General features: G+C 39.2%; 1 protein-coding gene across 1 annotated transcript in view; it reads left to right on the forward strand.

Moving 5' to 3' along the window:
* Window positions 1-7650, forward strand: part of LOC103776713 (thyrotropin-releasing hormone-degrading ectoenzyme-like) — a gene marked incomplete at its 5' end in the record, with an annotated part of 85651 nt that overhangs the window by 46099 nt on the left and 31902 nt on the right. The gene's annotated exons all lie outside the window — the stretch shown is intronic.

A 7650-nucleotide genomic window follows, 5' to 3' on the forward strand; every position in this document is an offset into this window, starting at 1 on the left:
TGGGAATACTGCATCAGTAAAATACTGTGATGTCAAAGGCAGCGTGAAGAGAATTCATGATACTACTGACTTTTCTGTTTGCTACCATATTTATAGCCACATTTGAGCAGAGGCTTGCAAGAACTGGCAATACTAAGGTACATTTCGCTACAAAGAGTCACCAGAGATGTTTGAGATTCAGGCACAGTGTCACACAGAAATTATGGCTCTGTAATGTTCCAGCATCACTGCAGTAAAACACAGTTGTGTGCCCTACCACTCTGTTCCTGTGTTCCTGCTGCCAGGGCTAGACTGAATATATGACATAAAGTAGGATTAGCTCTTACTTAACAGTCCAGAGATGTAGTAGGGAAGGAGGCATCATGGGGAGGGAAGGAGTACCAATTTACTTTTTCTGCTGTCCTTCATTCTTGCCTTGTGGCATCTTTAACCTAGTCTAGTTGAGAGGTGTCCCTGCCAATGGCAGGGAGGTTGGATTAGATGATCTCTAGGGTCTCTTCCAACCTAAGCCATTCTATGATTCTCATTGACAACAGTAGAGGACTAGAAATAGGTCATCCCTTCAGGCCTCAGTGGATCATGATCTGTGTACTCTCTGGCTACTAGATTATTGCAGAGTGTTCTGAAATCCGTAGATTATTAGGAGAGCTACTATATGTTCAGTAATGTAAGTCTGTTCCAATTTTATTTGGTTTTTGAAACCTCAGAGAAGTCATGTGTAGTTACACGGAACTGGTGTGACATTTTCGTCTTTTTCCATGCTCTGAACACAGTTGGATGTGGCTAGACTTCTCTGAAAATATAGATATTGAAAAAAGCTGTTTTAAAGCTGCTTCTTGGAAGTGAGTGTTTCTCTTCTGAGTCAGTAGTCAGCCCGTGCTCTAGGATGTCTTGCTCATGAAGCATAAAGGCAAAGTCTTGATTAGAGGCCTACCTTGTGTCATCTGGCCAAGTTTTGTCTGCCTAAAAACTACTTAGAGATTGGATGAATAATGCATTAACAACTTGCTTTCCAAAGTGGTTCTCTGGTGATACTGGATCCAGCTGCTTTTTAAACTTTATTCGTCTATCATATTTCCTATTAAAAAAAAAACACAAGCGACTCCAGTGATGCTGAAGTTGGCCTAACTGGCTAGCTGTGTATACGGTACTGTTTTAAGAAGAGTTGGGTATTTTTTGTTTCCATTTCTAGAATGGAAATTCTAGAAGTTTTTAGACCGGGAATCTATTCCTGTACTGTGGGTAGGACGGGCGGTGTGGCACGGCTGCCCCTGCTGTGCCAGGGGCTCTGGTGTGGGTTCCCAACACACGTGCCAAGGCCTATCAAAATCACACAGACGCTTTCAGTTTCCTCAAAAAGTCACTGTTCAGAAGGCCAACATCAGCCTAAAAGCAGCTTGGCTTTCCCCTCCCTTGGCTGCGAGGCACGGTGCAGAAGAAGTTGTTTCAGACCATAGCAGTGCTGTGACTTGGACGTTTTCTGCCTTGTGGATGCAGTGCTGATTCAGTCTTGTCCCTGATGCACAGTGTGTTTCTCCCTGCCCATATAATGGTACATGATGGGGAGATTAAACACATGTGATTGTCTGTGACTGTGACATGAGCAAAGGTGAGTAACCTTACTGACCAGGCATAGAGCTAGTAATTGGTAGTTTAGACCAGACTTCTGAGAAGACTGTCTGTTTTTAAGGCTAATTCAGCCCTCTGCTGTGGTCCCTAGTTGCACTGGTCTATTATCTTCTTGTCCACAACTACAAACATACACATTTTGAGAAAGGCGAGAGAACTGTGGAATGTGTGTTTTTATTTTAAACCCTAGGTATTATTTTCAGTGATAGGACAGTGCAAAAATGAAAACATAACTTCTTAGAATCACTCTGGTCTTTTTAAAAATAATTTCTATCAATAAGAGTTCTTTTTGCTGTACTGAAGAGCTTATATTTCTTCAAGTACCCCATCCTTCTTAGAAACTTCTGAAGTACTCTCTAGTGTGTTGTTGAACGTGGTACAGATAATGTCCATTACACACCAGAATAGTTTGTCTCAGTTTTCCCACTGTTCTAATATGGTATGTCTTAATGTGATATTTCTATGTAATTTTACTGCTAATTGATTTTGTGTGTGGAAAAAGTACAGATCTTCTCCTTAGTAAAATCCAATAATATTTAGATCTGGATAAAGTGAAAAAATTGCTCATAGAAATTATTTTGAAGCATCACATTTTTTTTTTTTTTTTAAACATGTATTTGATTTCATTCCTCCAAAACGTTTATTAGCTTTTTACTGTCTCACATAGTGATTTCTCAAAAATAAACAATGTGAAGGAATTGTTACCTCCAAGGAATATTTTAAGGTCTATAACTTTAATTTCATAAAGTTTTGTCCATTTTATATGGAAATATATTCCTTTTTCTTCCTTCCTGCTGTATTTTGGTTCCATAAAATTATTCAAGGAGAATTGAATTGAAAAATAACAATAAAAGAAAGCTACAGCTTGCCCACTGTGTTTGAAATCTTGCAAGCTTGTTTGTTTTTCAGATTTTTAAGTATAATTCTGTTCTCAGCTGTAGTACATGCACACACCCTGAGGATCTGGAGAGCTGTAGCCTTGGCAAAAACACAGCATATGGAAATATATGCCCCAAATTCTTGACCAAGGATAGCACCTTGGCACTCTCTCTTTGCTTCTTGAAGATTAGGGAATGTTGTGTATGAAATTTCATTACAATTTGAAAATATGCTGATTGTAGTAAATGGGATGCGTTGAGTGGGAAGCCTGAGAGGAGATGTATAGAACTGTGGTTCTTTTCTAAGCTTAAACTGGGCAGAGAGCAGTTCATGGAGCTCCAATAACAAAGACAGTAACGAAGATTGTCCTGTGTCTTGAATGTGTGAGTAATGTGAGCTTCTCCTGCCTTTCTTTTCCTTAGGATAAAAGGTTCAGTTAGTGAGTATGTGAGGTAAGATGCCTCCCAATTTACTTTAGATATCCCAAAGGTAGATCTGTAAATCTGAACTTGTCACCTTGCAGTGCGTTGACAGTTAATGAAGAGAAATGTGCACCTGGTCTATCAAAGCCATTTAATCACATAGCTTAAGATAAATTACCCTCCTAATGTCAGGAGTGTTGTGTCACCTCTAGTTCTTCCTTGCTAGGCTCTAAATCTTCATATTCGCTTCCCCTCATTAAACTGGTTGACTTAATCCAATATTATGTCAAAGAAATAGGTCTGGTTTGTATTTAGTGTTAATCAGTGTTAGATCAGAAGTGACTGTGGGTACCTATTTTATTGTCATCTAAACTAGTTATTCTTTCCAGTTCTGGAAGAACCCATCAGGTATGTCTCTTGAAGCCTAATGTGTCTCTCATACCTTTTTGATCTGACTTGCAACATAGTCAGCTCCCTGTGTTGAGATGGCAGGTGCTTGGTTTGCATGCCAGTTGCTCAGGAAACTGTTCTTTTTATTTGATGCTGACAGTCTGTCTTGCTATCAATTAATATGTTGTCTTGAGTTCCGCAGCTGGAGAGATAGTGCTGGAATTCTTCAGATACTCAGATTTTCCTGATGGCTCCCTTTCAAGTGGGTCGTAGGCCTAGTGACAGCATGGTGCATGTCAGGACTACACCTCTTGGTTACACATTAACAAAAGCCAAACATAAATCTTGACAGTAGTTTTTTTCATATTTCTTAACACCATTTCCTTGAAGTTTATCAGAAGCTTTTTCTTAACTGGATTAATGAGAAAGTAGGAGGCAGTGTTGTTAAATAATTATTCTTATGCTCCAGGGTTGGGTGACCATCTTCGAGTGCTGTCCATGTTCTTTCACAGGTTAGGGGTAGAGTGAGCTATAGTCTCTTCAGATGAAGGTTTTTTTAGGCCTGTCTCTGTAGACTTCACAAGTATAGGGAGCTGTGTCAGAAATGAGCAATAGAAAAGTATACCTTCAGATTTATGTGTGAACTAAGTGACTTCCTTTATGACCTTTATGAAAGTTCTTCTCTCTCAGAATTTCATTCACCAGGCCAAACCCAGGAACCTGGTGCAGACATACGATGAGTTACAATGATAGCTTTCATGCTGTTTATCAGTTCTTCTTGGCCTGCTTCTTTCCAAGCTGTGAGTTCTGCTGACTCTAGAAAACCAAAGTGTGAGGGTAAGGAAAAAGGCAGTGCCAACCTACCTTTCAGTATATAAATCCAGCTTCTCTCCCTTTACACAAATTAATCTTTAACAGATGATGCACTAGACTCCAAGGCTGTTTCTAGAAGCAGAATACTGAAGTAACCTAATGCTCTCTCCAGGTCACCTTCTCACCAACTTGGAAAGGGAAATTAATGTTAAAAGTTAGTCTCAGGTAACCAAGTATAGCCTTTGGGATCTGGAAAATCATGTCTTTAGGACTCTTTGGTTTGTTTTTTTTTTTTTTTTTTTTTAAAAGGCCAACAAATCAAAGCTAACCCTCTCCGGATTCCTTAAGTTAATTCCTGGCTGTGGAGTATTGCCATTCAGGCCAAAAAACCTTAGCCATTCAACTGCTGGAAGCAGCACTGCCCGCCCTCCCAGTGATTAGATGATCTTATTTCTATAAATTGAGAGGTATCTTGTAACCAAGCCTCTAGTTTATTCACTACTGTATAAAATCCAGGATTGTTACTGTTAAATTGAAACAATGTTTCCTTGAAGGTTTTGGTGGAAATACATACATAAGAAAACCAAACTGTGGATTTGAAGTGATCCTCATTGTTATTTTCCTTCTCCACAGATTAAGTTTCCATTTATTGTAGCATTTGAAATCTTCCAACATACCTGGGCTAATTGGTTCCATATTACACTTGTTTATGTTACTCAAAGTCCTGTTCAGTGTAATGTCAAGAAAAGTCAAGGTATTTGAGAGCCCATTTAAAATTTTGGAGCTGGATAATACACAGGTGGCAAATGTGGAAGTTCTCATCTCAGCCAATTAATAAACTTCAAAATGTTTAAAAATTTCAACAGCCGCATCCAGGGTTGCTGACCTTATTTTGCTTGGGTTTTCATAAACAACCATAAAGAATCCATTTAAATGAATAAACTACAGTTTAACTCCAGCCTCCATTATTACTCCTGACCATGTTTGCTGATAGTTCAACATGGGCAAACAACAGATTGTTAAGCAGCTCCCTTAATTAGTGCCTCTGAGTACCAGCTAAGGGAGTGAGTATTAAATTGATAGTTTGTATCATGCTTGATTAATAGTAGTCTAGATTTACTATTTTAATAAATGAGGCCTCATCTAAATTATTTTGGCAGATGCTGTAGTAACTCTCTTGCACTGTCAGGCAAATTTGGGTGATGGTTCACCAGCAACTGATTCAGATATGGCTTCCTACAAAAGTTGTTGGATTTTCATTGTCGTAAACACTCTCTAAATGGACCAGAGAAGCTGCACCTTTTAGAGAGAAAATAGAGAGCTACAAATATTTTAAGGTAGCCATCATTTCATTCCATATGCTACATGTCACTCCATATGTTTTGTGTCATATCACAGCCTTGATATCTGCTTTATGTGTAGATACACATTTCCGCTAACGTTTGCATATGTTTGTACAAGAAGAATGAGAGTGATTCTTGAGAGTAAGCACACTAAGAGTCATTTCTGCTTTTGTAGTATGTGTCATATATGCACCTGATCCTGTTGCGTAGCTGAGCAGCAGAGCATATTGTACAGCACATCCCAGCGAAGTGCCAGTGCTGTGAGAGCATCCTGGAGAGCAGGAAAAGAGCCAGGGAAGAAGCTGGAGAAGACTCTTCAGCATGTACGAAGAGAAACTGTACATTTGAGTTCTCTGTAGAGTGTTTGTTCAGGGCGTAGGTCTTGGTCGAGTATACATCTATCCTGTAGAAGTGGATGATGTTGTTAATCCACATCCCCACAAAATTTGCCTGTGCTTCAATTATTTTTGGTACTTCGGAGTTATTACAGCAGTAGTTGTTTTATCCTGTAAAGTATATTAACTATTCTCAGCCAAACCCAGAATAAACAGTCAGGAAAACATGACTGTGATTTCAAGGGAGTGAAAGAATTCTTTTTGACTAATGGTTGTTAGCCCATTGTCTTTTCACCCCATGGTCTTAGTCTGTTATAGTTCAAGCTGGTCTCTGATGTCAGCTTGATATGGATGTATCCATGTTCCAATACAGATGCCAGGGATTGCTGTGTAATGACAGGGGAGGGGAACAATCTATGAAATTTGTTTCAGGAACATTAATTAAACCAGATCTGAATTATGCTTCAAAAGAACATTTAGCTTGGAGTTTGAGGTTAAACAAAAGGAGGAGAATGGCATGAGTAGAGCTTGACGAAGGCTTCTTAGCAACTTCGAATATTGGAAAGGGGGCTGAGAGGTACAAATACGGTTTCAGGAATCTGTGTGTTGATGGAGCAGGGGGCAGTCTCTGTCCAGCCTTACAACCTGTGCCATTCTGTTGGGTTCTTATCCTCTCCTGCTTAGCACACATCTGTTCTCTGCGCCTTCCTCTCATCTACAGACTCGTTTTCTTCCCTGCAGCTGCCTGGCCAGCCTTTTCCCCCACCTCCCTCATATGTTCTCTCACAATAAGCAGCTTTTTACTCCATATAGTTGTCCCAGGACTCCATTACACAGGACATTACCACCCTGAGAGCCTGGAGATGCTGCTCTAAACACCCTGTCCTTTTTCAGCATCAACAAAGGATGTTTAAATAAAAGGCAAGAACCAACTTTTCTAGCTAGAAAGGACAGTGCAAATGCCTCTTCAGCATAAACAAAATACTCTGCCACATTAGGCTACTGACTGACTGCTTTGCCTGCTGTTTTGACCTGACTGCACCCTTGCTTCCAAAAATGATCCTACTTCTTGGGGTCATCCAATTGCTGTTTGCCAGGAATGTTGTCTAGAGAAGGTCTGGTTGTTGTCAGTGTATGCTCTATCTGATTGGCAGAACATACTGCAAGGTTAAACTTCTGAGTTCAAAGTACAGATTATACTTGGAATTTTTTTTGCCTTTATTTGGTGATTTTATAAATCAGTTCACTGTTGACTGAAGTCATTTCACTTGATAAAAATTAAGAGAGGTCTTGGGAATGTTGCATTTTTTTATCTCCTCCCTGTTTGGCTAGTAGTGTGTTTTCCTCTATCCTGAAATCAAGCAACAAATGACAGGAAGGACGATGTTATGACTAAGACACTGTACAGGGACTAGAGAAACCTGGGATGCTGTTTCAGCTATAGATTTTCTAGGTGATCTTGGTAGAATCACTTAAAATGTTTGTGTCTGTTTTCTTTCTGTAAAATGTAGATAAGAGAATAGCTGAGGGTTTATAAGAATTTCAGAGGGTCTCTTATTATAAATATGTTTATAGGGAATTGCTTTTACAGAAATAATATCCAATTCTGTAGATATTCTGGCAAACAAAATTCAGATTGTGTATTTTCAAGATCAGGCTTCTGTGCTTTCCATATGAAATTTCTAGCCTTTAAACACATATTTCACTTGGCTGACTGATATGCAAATTTTAAACATTAGAACAGGAAAGAAGAGAGATATGAAAAAGTATTGTGCATAATAATAAATGAACTCAGTTATGAATTTACTTCAACATGCTCTCATAGATACCGTTACTGCT

Source organism: Merops nubicus, unplaced genomic scaffold (genome assembly GCF_000691845.1).
Source record: "Merops nubicus isolate BGI_N331 unplaced genomic scaffold, ASM69184v1 scaffold5877, whole genome shotgun sequence".
In the NCBI taxonomy this organism is placed as follows: Eukaryota; Metazoa; Chordata; class Aves; order Coraciiformes; family Meropidae; genus Merops; species Merops nubicus.